The sequence below is a fragment of the Diadema antillarum genome, unplaced genomic scaffold (genome assembly GCF_040938485.1).
Source record: "Diadema antillarum isolate AM-2024a unplaced genomic scaffold, OU_Dant_1.0 seq00002318_RagTag, whole genome shotgun sequence".
Classification (NCBI taxonomy): Eukaryota; Metazoa; Echinodermata; class Echinoidea; order Diadematoida; family Diadematidae; genus Diadema; species Diadema antillarum.
The window spans coordinates 58,723-70,880 of NW_027272940.1; the positions used below are offsets into that span (position 1 = coordinate 58,723).

At 36.6% G+C, this 12,158-nt stretch overlaps 1 long non-coding RNA gene across 1 annotated transcript in view; it reads right to left on the minus strand.

The window, feature by feature from the left end:
* LOC139714569 (uncharacterized) overlaps window positions 1-651 on the minus strand; it is a 37,251-nt gene extending 36,600 nt beyond the window's left edge. The window contains exon 1 of the long non-coding RNA XR_011709720.1: window positions 513-651. This is a non-coding gene — a long non-coding RNA (uncharacterized lncRNA). The remainder of the gene's footprint in view (window positions 1-512) is intronic.
* Window positions 652-12,158: the final 11,507 nt, after the last annotated feature.

Sequence of the window (12,158 nt, forward strand, 5' to 3'; positions counted from 1 at the left end):
TGGCATGCCATATACGCATTTAAACACATTACACACACACACACACACATACATATCACACACTCATATCTCTACACTATACTCCACGTAAAATCTGCATAGCCAGCATGCAGAGCAGTACATGCAGACTAGACTATAAACGTAATCTCTTCTCTAGCCTTGGCTTTCATGTCCAGACATAAATCTTGCACTTGGGGTGACTTAGTGTTTTGCAGATACACAGGAATGGTGGTCTAACAGCACAGGGCACACTGATTTCAAAACCCATTTACCAGTCAATGTACATTGTACTACAAATAATTAATAGATAGATGAAGCACAATACGTGAGCCCCTAGATTTTCACCACGTACTGCACTGGGCGGCTCTACCCGCGCCCGCTACTTTGGCTATGGGGGATGGGACATGGGATGATGGCCTGCGATAGAAAATCGTGTGTGCATGTACGGCTGGACTGGCCTGCCCCTGCCCAACAAAATCATCCCACAGATCAACAATTATTCATACACTTACCAAATAGATTTGAAGAAATTTCGCTCTCACAGGCAAAAATAGGGACACCGTTGGAGGTGCGCATGAGAGTCCGTATAATATTAAAAAAAACAATTTTGATTAGTGCTGTTGGTCGCTCAGGTTGCTCTCTAACTTCGGATTTTCTTCCTTCTTCCTTGTTGATTTGTAAAGGTACGGTGTGACGTCATTCGATTGAATCCACGTGACACATCGCAGCCCTTTGATCTGCATTGAGTGAGCCCGCTATTGCTCACTGTTGCAAAGTCATGGAAATTGTACTAGTAACCACACTACCAAAGTACAGGTGTAATTGAAGTTTAATTCTTGTCATGTCAAAAACACATTGAATATTCATTAACCAACTCATTTTCGAAAAAGAAATAGGTACATCATTTCCGATGTTCTTATTAGATTAGATTAGATTAGATTTTATTCGACTCTTCCGACCCCATTCCGAGTATGAGAGTACAACACATACATACAAGATATGGTCATTACAATATCAAGAATACATGTTTGTGATATATTACAATGATGTATATAAAATAGTCTATACCTACTAAACATATATACAGTGATATACAAATTGGCAAGCTAAGTTAACTAATCGTATGAACCATACGACCTAACAATCGTGACATACAACTACTAGAGATCGAGTATCACTGCTTAATTTTTCTACCACTATACGAGTTACAATATTTTCAATATATTCTCTTATTCTATGGGTATCACTTTATCATACCTTCTAACTTCGACAGGGGTATACTGTAAAACACTTCAAAAGTGAGACATTTCTGATGGATCATTTGGGGAAATTGTCAATCAAAGACGTGTACTAAATATCAGGATAGGAACCGAGCAGGGGAAGGAATATCCCCTCCCATTTGCTGAAAGTGACAGATCTGGTGCGCACTCTTAATGAAATATTCAGAATTTTGTCAATCTCCAAAGTGCACTAAAGTATAAAGAGGCGTTTTCCCATTCCCACGACAGGGAGATTTTTCATTTTCGGAATTGAATTTCAACGATCTGATGCACACTTTCGTGAAATATTTGGACAATTTTCAATCAGAACAAAAAAGAAAATGTTTCCGTTTCTCGAAAATTATTTGAGGACAAAATTATTATGTTTGACCCCCCCCCCCTGTATATTTTCATGGGGGGGGGGGGGAGGAGCAACTGTAGACTGTCAAATACCAAAAAATGATGGAGTCAAATCTAAAATATGTTGTTCCATCTTTTGAACGAAAGTGCAGTATGTTCCCTTGTGTACAATACAAACTCATCTTAATGCATTTTCATGTTAAGTTTTATCATTTCAGTACCTCCTTACATGCATTTCTTTCTGCAGTTATTGAACTCTTTATTAAAAAAATATGTGATAAGTCAATTATTGTTTTTTATTTACTTAAAATGCAGAAATAAAGTTCTTCCTCAGATAAGGAAGCAAATCAGTATTATTTTGACTTTCGTTTTGTATTTGTTTTTGTTTTTTTGTAAAACGGTCTTATGGTGTCATGATGTCGTAGACCTATTTTCATAAAAAACAGCACTACATCTTGTGTTCGTCTTTAGGTCTATACATTTTATACAGAATTTTTTATGAAACATGACGGATATTCTTTCTTTCTTTCTTAGTTTCTTTCTTTCTTTCTGTTTTTCTTTTTCTTCTTCTTTTTCTCCTCCTCCTTCTTCTTCTCCTTATATTCTTCTTCTTCCTCTTCTTCTTCTTCTTCTTCTTCTTCTTCTTCTTCTTCTTCTTCTTCTTCTTCTTATCTAAATACCGGTAAGGTAATTTCGTTGAACGCACATCCATGATAGAGAACTCCCCCATCCCCCCCCCCCCCCAAAAAAAAAAAAAAAAACGGCACTTGAGATCAGCTAAAAGTCATGTCTTTCACGATCTGTCATCTGCTTCATATATAGTCTTTATAAATCTACCCCATTGAGCTTACTTACATATTCTGACACATACCACTTAGTTTTCTTTTATATTGTTTTTCTGGTTGGGTCTATAGATGGGTAACATCAATGACTTTGAGTTAACCTTGTGTAGGCCGAGGGTGTGTCATCAGCGTCGATAAGCACAAGAAATGTTGACGCGAATTATGGCCAATATATATACCATGAGAAATATTATGTGTGTGTTGTTTCTTAGATACATTGAACTTACTGAAGCGCCCCACATCCATCTTGGGAGTGTACCATGTAGAATGTAGTCGGCAAGGGTGAGGGGGCTATAATAATTCGCCCTTAGTAACGCAGAAATGACCGTAGCTCTGTTTTAAAACTGTTGAGTGATGTTGCATATACTGCTGAAGGAGGAATATTATGCCAATCTTGGATGACCCTTTGGCTGAACGAGTACTTCCTGACGTCGACTCTCAAATGTTGCTTCTAAATTTTGAGTTGGTGTCTTCTTGAGCTCTGGTGTGTAGCAAGTTGGAAGATTTCTGTTGGGTTGATTCTGCCTACTGTAAAACAAGGAATGTTCGCGCGCATTTTAATTTCGCGAATTTCGCGAGCGCAAAGATTCGCGAAATTAAAATGCACACGAAATGTCTTATCTACGCTATATGCTGTGAACGCCAGTGGCGATTCGCGAAAATTTCATGCCACGAAAAAGGCTGTCGGCTCCAATTCGCGAAAATTTCGTGCCGCGAATATAATCATGTTTACAGTATGTCGTTGAAGATTCTGTATAGGTTTGAATAAGGTCTGCTCTTCTTCGTCTATCTTCTAATGCCAAATACGGTGAGGTGGAGTTTCTGGAGTCTTCATATGGGAGATGTCTAATGCTCGGGATAAGTTTGGTATATGTAGTTCTTTTCTGCACACCTTCTAACAGTTTAATGTTCTTTTTGAGGTGTGGTCGCCACACCTGAATACAGTAGTCAAGATGGGGCCTAATCAGCAACTTATAAAGCTGCATGGTTATTTCTGGACTTCTGCGTTTTACCATGGTAAGCGTTCGGTTTGCTTTCTTGGTTGCTTCTGCATGCACATTGTTTCGCAACTTTTAAGTCATCTCTTATCCAAACCCCCAAGTCATTTTCTTCTGTTGTACACTTCCTCAGTGTTTTTCCGTTAATTTGGTAGGCCTACTCATGTTGGGGATTGTGACGTCATGACCACAATGCATTACAGAACACTTTTCGACATTGAACGTCATTTTCCATGTGTCCGACCACTCTGTAAGTTTATCTAAGGCTTCTTGTAGTCAGTGTTGTCTATCTTGATCTGCTGCAACTGAGTTGGAGAGCTTGGTATCGTCAGCAAACTTATTGACTGTTCAAGTGGTCTCATCCTCCAAGTCATTCAGTATATACTACGAAATAGGCCTACATTGATAATAATAACTATTGGAACCGCACTTTGAACTTATATTGTTCTTGTGTGTGTTTGTGTGTGTAATCGCATTGTCCTTCAGCAATGCCGCATGACTAATAATACCTATTCATGACAACTGTAGTAGTAATAGTGTAGTAGTAGTAGTAGTAGTAGTAGTAATAGTAGTAGTAGTAGTAGTAGTTGTAATCATAATAATAATAATAATAATAATAATAATAATAATAATAATAATAATAATAATAATAATGATAATGATAATAATAAATGGGTGTTGGTATTGTCAAACGCAATGGGGATTAAACCAATCAACAATATAATAAAAAACATGAAACTTGAGGAACAGACAGGTATCAACAGCGTCAATTCCAAAGCCAAGATTCCAGCGGTTTATTATCAATTACGATAACCACCGTCCAATTAATGGGCTAATACCTCATTCTATAATATTTTGATAGTTCCAGGTATAAATGGGACGCAAATCGACGTCCTCCATCTTCAAGAATGTTCTCTGATGCAAAATAAAAGACGGAGAAGCTTGTTTTACTTACTAAGTGTTACTTTTTTGTGGCTTATTTTGTTTTGTTTGTTAGTCACAGTTTTGTGTTATATACGTGGTGACTCTCATCAAGGAGGAATTGGCGAATATACATGTTGTGAAGGTGACGCCGCTGTCACGTGATGAGAGAATGAAGATTGTAAACATTTTGATTGGTATTTTGGTCAGTATTTTGTGTGACTTCTTGCAGTTTTCACAGAATGGAAAGTTGGTTCTGAGTGACTTTGATGAAGAACATTGCAGGAATTTCCACTAGTTTAATGTTTTACTAGAGTAGTTTAGCTCTATTAAGCCCAAGCTATTTTGACCCTTCCAAGGCCCAAGGGGGGGGGGGGGGCACATTGTGCCCCCCCCCCCCATGTACCTTTCTTATTATTATTTTGTTGTATCATCGTCATATTTGGCACGTGGGTATTTATAGAGCTCATACTCTACATGACCGTACATTTTAAGTTTCTCAAGGTTACCCATAGAGGGCGCTCTTTACCAAAATATAAAGAAATATAAAAACATTAATTTTTTTTTTTTTGGTATAATTTCTTTATCCCCAGTATATATGTCTTTTATGGTAGACCAATCATTTTCAGATATGCCACGAATGATAAGCAAGTGAAATCTTATTATTTGTTATGGTTGAAATTTCTCAAGGTCACCACATGGGGGCGCTATTTATAACAACATAAAGAAATACATTATGTATAATGAGACCTGTGCCTGTGATGAAATGTTTGGAATAGGTACATGTATATAGTTATCACATTTCATATTTGCATAATATTGGAATTTTTAGTTTGCAGATTGTTAATATGATAAACTATTGATATTGCAGGCATAACTTGAGTGAATGAATCAAATTGACACAAAATATAAGGGCAATCTTTGGAAAATACTTTCAATTATCTCTATAGGATTGTTTTTATCCCTTTGTCACATAAAAACAAAAGAAATAATAAGAAAAACATTTCAGGACCATAATTACTTCACATTTTGCTTCTTCAGCAAATTTCAGCCAAGAAACATCCATTTCATACACTGTAATATTGTTACTTGAAATTGGAACAGAAAAAAAGATGCAAAATCTGACCGACATGGTTGTCAGTTATGGTTGCCATGGCAACCAGCAATATCAAATAAAACTAAATTATATATCAAAATGCTCGTAATAAGACTTTAGGAAACGTCACCAAATTTGATTGAAATTTGATTAAGGGCGAAGGGGTAGCAAATGAAAATCTCGTAGGGGGTACAATGTGCTCCCCAACCCTTGGGCTTAATAGAGTAATTAGATGGAATTATTACTGCTCAACTTGCAAGTGGACGGTCGCAGGTGCACGTCACGAGTTTGACACCACCGAACCACAGCCCACGAGTCAACTGCAACGTCCACGGGACCGACACAGCGGCCCCGTAATGTCGAACCCTCGTGGGCTGTTTTTACCCAGTGTCAAACTCACGGGCCTTATTTGCCTAATGTTGAACTGATGGGCTGTATGACTCGTGGTCTGTATGACTCATGGACCTTTTTTCAGTGTCGAACTCGTGGGCTGTATACAGTGCGACTCGTGGGTGTCGGTCTCGTGGGATGACTGCGTTATAAACACCCATGTAATATAAATAAAGTAATGGCGAAATCCACCGTAAGTCAGGAATGATAATATTCCTAAACAATGTACTACAAAGAAAGTAAGAATGTGATCGTACCGTAAAAGTCTTATGCCGTGGGGATTTATGTCGAATTATAAAAATGTTTGAAGGGAATGATAATTTCCGTTTATGATTCTGCGGTTGAAAGTTCAGTAATTTAGTAAGGAAAGTTTAGTCTATTATAGGCCTAGACGGGTAAAATGACAAGGAGATTAAAGTATAATAAAAATGCATTCACAATAATTTTATCGTATGTCAGATATGTGAAACCTATTTTGTTAGGTTGATCTTAATAACTTTATTGAGAGCCACTTTAGACATGCTGCAGAATTGTATTTTATGAGAGATATAAACAAAAAAGCTCCATGAAATAGTAACAAAATTATTTTGATTTAGACTAGAGATTATGGGACGCCTTTGCGTCAAGAGATTATCTCAACTTCGGTGTTGTCTGCCATGCATGTCATCTGTGTGTATTGAGACAATGAGAAGTGAATTTCGCGCTCTCCCGTTGAACGTAGTGCAGACAAGGATAAAACTCGCATTTATGATGTTCGTCTGATGTACTAAAACGCTACCCCCACCCCAACCAAAAACGATACTAAGGAAAGATTTTTTTTTTAAAAAAAAACCTCACCCCAAACAATACAAGCCCAGCGAAAACAAGGACGGCGACAGCAACAACAACGTGTCCTGAACAACAAAAGAACAACCGATCGACAACATAACATTACAAGACCTTTATCTATTTGTGTGTGGTTATTCTTTGCGTGGATGTGTGTAAGCAGTGATATGTTGTTGTTGCTACTCTTTTGGGGCCCAATCACTCAAGAAACAGTGTGTGTGTGTGTGTGTGTGTGTGTGTGTGTGTGTGTGTGTTGTGTGTGTGTGTTGTGTGTGTGTGTGTGTGTGTGTGTGTGTGTGTGTGTGTGTGTGTGTGTGTGTGTGTGTGTGTGTAGACCTATATGATTATATAAAACTCATTTTCACGCTCATACATCAGCAATCGATGTTTTTGTCAATATGTTTTGATTCGGTTATATTCCGGGAATAGGAAAAAAAAAACTTATTTGTCACAACAAGCCCTATAAGGATGACTGTAAACCAATGACCTCACCCTAGTGTTTGCCGCCGCGTGATTACAGGATCAGAGATCATCTTCTTAAAGCTGCGTATAGCTGTTCACCACTGGTCATAACAGGGTAATCATATCGCTATTTGCAATGCAGTTACAACAGACAACAAAATAATCATGTTCTTTTGCACTCGCTATACAGGCGTTGGTGACTTGATCATTGTTTTAAAGTAAAGTTCTTTAAATCGTTGTCGGTAACATGCAAAAAAAAATGTGTTCAGGTGTTCACCGAAATTCTTTGAAATTCGTTGAAAAGTTCCATAATTTGGGAGACCTTTAAATGGAGGGGGGGGGAGATTTAAAGGGGGCACTGTCTGAGTCCGAATGGTAATTTAAAATCATGTACTAATAAGGAACGCACGTTTGTGTAAAGTCTTCGTGTGTATTACTAGTCATATATACTTGATATATTTCATGTTTATATAATTTGTTGTAATATCCAATGTACCAAAATTTCCTCTGTGGACAATAGAGTAAATCAATCAATCATTGTCAGTCCATTTTCATGCTTGCCTACTGTCGGATTCATGGGCCTTATTTGGGTAGTGTCGAGTTCATGGACTGTGTGACTCGTGGGCTGCCCCAATGACTCATGGACCTATTTTCAATGTTGAACTATAGTAGGCTGCATGACTCGTGGGTGTCGGTCACGTGGGATGATTTTGGGTTGTGCCGGGTAAAACACATGCATTGAAGAACCGATGTAAAGACGCCCGGGAAAGACGCGAAATCGTGTCGTGAAACCAAAATCCAGCTTTAGTGCTACAAAATAGTTGTAAAAGAAAAATTTGAATCAGTATATAGTCAATAGTATTGTTAAATATACAAAATGTGAACAGTAGTTATAATAAGAATGTTTCTTTCGACTAAACCGTCATGGTTCAGTGGGGAAAAATAGTGATATCTCCTTATATTTTAGGCTTTATAATACGAAATTTGTATATATGGTAGGATGTTTTGTGCTACAACTGACCTAGACATATGCATCAAATGTGATATCTCGAACATTTTTTTTTTATAACTGCTCCCAATGGTACCATTAATAGATACAAATGACAATGCTAAAAAAAAACTATACATCATTCTGGGTGGAAAAGCAACAACAACGACACATACATCCTTTCATAAATTCGTTTCCGTAACTGTCATATCAACTGATTTATCAGCACGTTAAAACACAGATGGTCTCACTGAAAATGTAGATTTTTGTACCCTCTTTAACACCCAGAAACAAATAAACACAATAACAACTGAAAATGATGGAAAGATAAAACATAAAAAGCAACACCAAAACAACGACTTACTTCCAAATACAACTAAAGAAAACGCAAAAAAATCTTTTACATTATATCATCACCTTACATTACCTCTATAGCAGATGCATTCCCATAGTTCCTCTTTTTCTTTCCTTTGCACTCCGTATCAAATATTTCGTTATACGTCATTAAAATTTGCAAATTCCCCTTCTGATCCCGCTAAATATAAAACATATATAATCATTAATATTATTGCGTTCGATTCTTTAATTTTTAACTAACTCCCTGATATAGCTGTGTAAATAACTTCCCAACAAAAATTTTCCAATTCCACTAAACTCAGTTTCTGGATAATAATTTGCCACAATTCCTGTCATGCACTTTGATACAATCTCTAAATACATGCAATTACAAACTGTATCAACGCTTTGATTGCAAAAGGAACAAAGATAATCCGTAACAAACCCAAATTTCAGCACATGAACTTCTGTGTAAAGTGTCCCATGAAGAAGTTTAAACTGGAATTCCCTATAAAGCTTTGGAACACGAGTCGTAACTCTTGATCTGAGTAAAATCTTGGATTACTATTGGTGAAAAAAAGAAAAATTACTCTGTCCATCTCGTACTTCCAAGTCATATGACTGCTCTAAATCAATTACAAAGTACTCATAAGTCTTTCTCGAAGATTATTATGTCACAAAACCTAACCGCTTTTCCGTATAATTTCACCCAAATGGCCTGATTAGCCTGATGACGTGTGGTAGATACCCACTATCAACTTTATCTTCCGCTTTTCAAAATTACATTACAAATCCTCCAAACATACTCGATTCTCCCACTGCATAACCTTGCTTTTTGAAAATACCATGGGCATGCGATCGTTCTATGCCTTTTTTTCATAAAATAACGGTAAAGTCGATAAACATTTTTCATATGAAGATTTTCATTTAGTATAGTATCTTAATTCTGAAGAAAAATGTGAAAACACTATTGAATATCATGTGATTCATATTCCCATCTTCTAAATTTTGCAAACTTCCAAAATCCTGCCACACGTGTAAAAGCTCTGTATTAAAAAGTTGGTTCTTCAAGAAAATAATAATTGTTTCCTAATTACAATGAACATTCCAACCGACAAACAGGCATATATACACACAGAAATACACACACGCACGCACACATACATATATATATATATATATATATATAGTGTGTGTGTGTGTGTGTGTGTGTGTGTGTGTGTGTGTGTGTGTGTGTGTATAATATCTACATATATAGCTGAAAGCTGGTGAGGTAAACACAAGGCTTATTTATCATTGGGAAATTGGACAATTTCAGCATATGTGTATGGGTGGATATGGATATGTGTATACATTTATATGCGCATACATCATAGAAAAGTATTTATATTCAGGAGTTAGCTGGAGGTTGACTCAATATAATGATGAAGTTGGGACCAAATTCCTCGTTATAACCAATACAGTTAGACCTGTTTGATACGACCACTCAAGGAATACAACATCTACGTGAAATGAAGTCATTATAGACAGGTGGTCCTTGTAGTCAGGTTCAATGTTTTAACCATAGTATCATTTTCAATTCCTTTTTCTAGTGATCCATCTCTCTTTGAAATATATATACACATAAATGTATCTATATCAACATTTTTATGTCTTCGCCCATCAAACCTTCAAACATGTCATTTCAATTTCTTGCCAATAATGTGAAACTATCATCTTACATTGTCAAGATGTACTGTAGACCTACTTGGAAAATAGAATGATACGCACGTAGCAGAAGTATACCAGTCACCATAGTGACATTCCTAGTTAAAATGTGACTCTCAAATAACTGTGTTGCACATGTATACACACATATAAATGTACATGACAAACCGTGACAGGATTGTGCTGATATGCAAGTGATAGTAAAAAGACTAAAATCCGTAGCATTAATTTGCAAATGCAAATTCAAGATGTTGAATGCATTACTGATTTCTTGATTGCTATAAATGATTTGTTTTTTTTTTTCTAATTATTTCAAGTATCACTTTCCTTTCAAGAGAAATGAAAGCCTTAAATCTTGTGTACAGTACTTACTTTTATTGCTAGAAAATTCATGGTGAAAAAAAATAAGTGTTCACAAACTCTGAAATTCATACACATCAGAAATGAAATGAATGAAGCATCTCCATTCTGACAGCCCTGCTGAGATTTTTGTCGGTGTTACTTCATCGTTGATTTTTAATTTTGTTTGCTGTGCTGTTATTTTTTTTCTAGTTGCTTATATCATTACTACAAACATTGACATGCTGTATTATGAATGCCAGTCAATGATAAAGTTATAGAGACAGTGAAAGTATGCGGCAGATAGTCCTATGTGTCAAATGTTTTCATCGATATGTCTTTGCAAAAATGACAACACATTGGCGAATACATGTACATGTGTACTGTACAATATTTTTTCCTCTTTATTTTCATAAAAAGATTATGACAAGATCTTTGATACTGAAAATCACACTGTGTCAAGCCAAGAGCACTGGTAAGGACTACTTTGAAAGTCATTCTCATACAGCACAGAGATTGTTCATATGCATACAATTCTTGACAGGATTGCTTTACCACACTGTCTTAAGTTTTTTACCTATCTGAGTACATCCCAAGGGTCCACCACCACATCAAAATTCATTTATAAGAAGCTTGTGAGAGCTTGCAGCATATCTCCCTCCTGATTGTAGCATCAGCTTACCTATAAAAAATGCAGTGAAATTCTATTCATACTGTCAGCCTTGCTCTGATACATGTAAACTCTACTACCCTAACATTCAAGTGATAAATGTGATGCCAGGGGCCTGTCTTATAAAGACTTGTGATAGAAATCAATCACAAGTTTCTTGTGAGCTGCAATGCAAGTTGCGATTGATTTGGGGACTTGTGATTGATTTGAAGGCTTTATAAGACAGGGCCCAGGTGGCCATTAGAATCTGCACACTCTTTACAGCAGGTATCATTCAAATGGTCGATTCAGGCAGATTACAAGACATTCTATATACACTCTTCCACATATTCAAATGTAATGTATTTCAGGACACTTGTATACACTAAACACTAACACACTGAGCAGCCTTGTGTTGATCTGCCTGCACATTCCTGTACATGTAAGATCAATAAAATTAGCACAGGTGGTCAGTGCAAAAAAAAAACCACAAAATAATAAAAATACATGTACACCAAATCGCTAAGAAATATGTGTAATACACTAGCATTCTCACTACATGCAATGACACCTGGCAATCCCACTGGGGTAAAGTATCAGCCATACATGATGGTTCTAATATTTAAACAAACAAACAAACCAATAAACATCTTTAGAAGGCAATGACATCATCATCTCATCCACCATGGTTAATTTGATAGTTGTGACTGATATCACTATTCATGGCAACAAGTTAAACATTATCTCCTTATTCTGTGTCCAATCTTAAAGAAACTTGAACTACTCTAATTATCATGGTCAGCTAAAATGCAGAGTAGACTTTCACTTTGAACAGAGGATCCTTACTTTGAGTCCTGCTTAGTGCATACATACTCAAACACCATGTTTTATCTATAGGCCTGGGTGTAAAATGTACATAGGTATAAGGACAACCCCTGGTTATCCAGTCATGTCAGGACCTGCTGCCATCTGTGAGATATCCATAT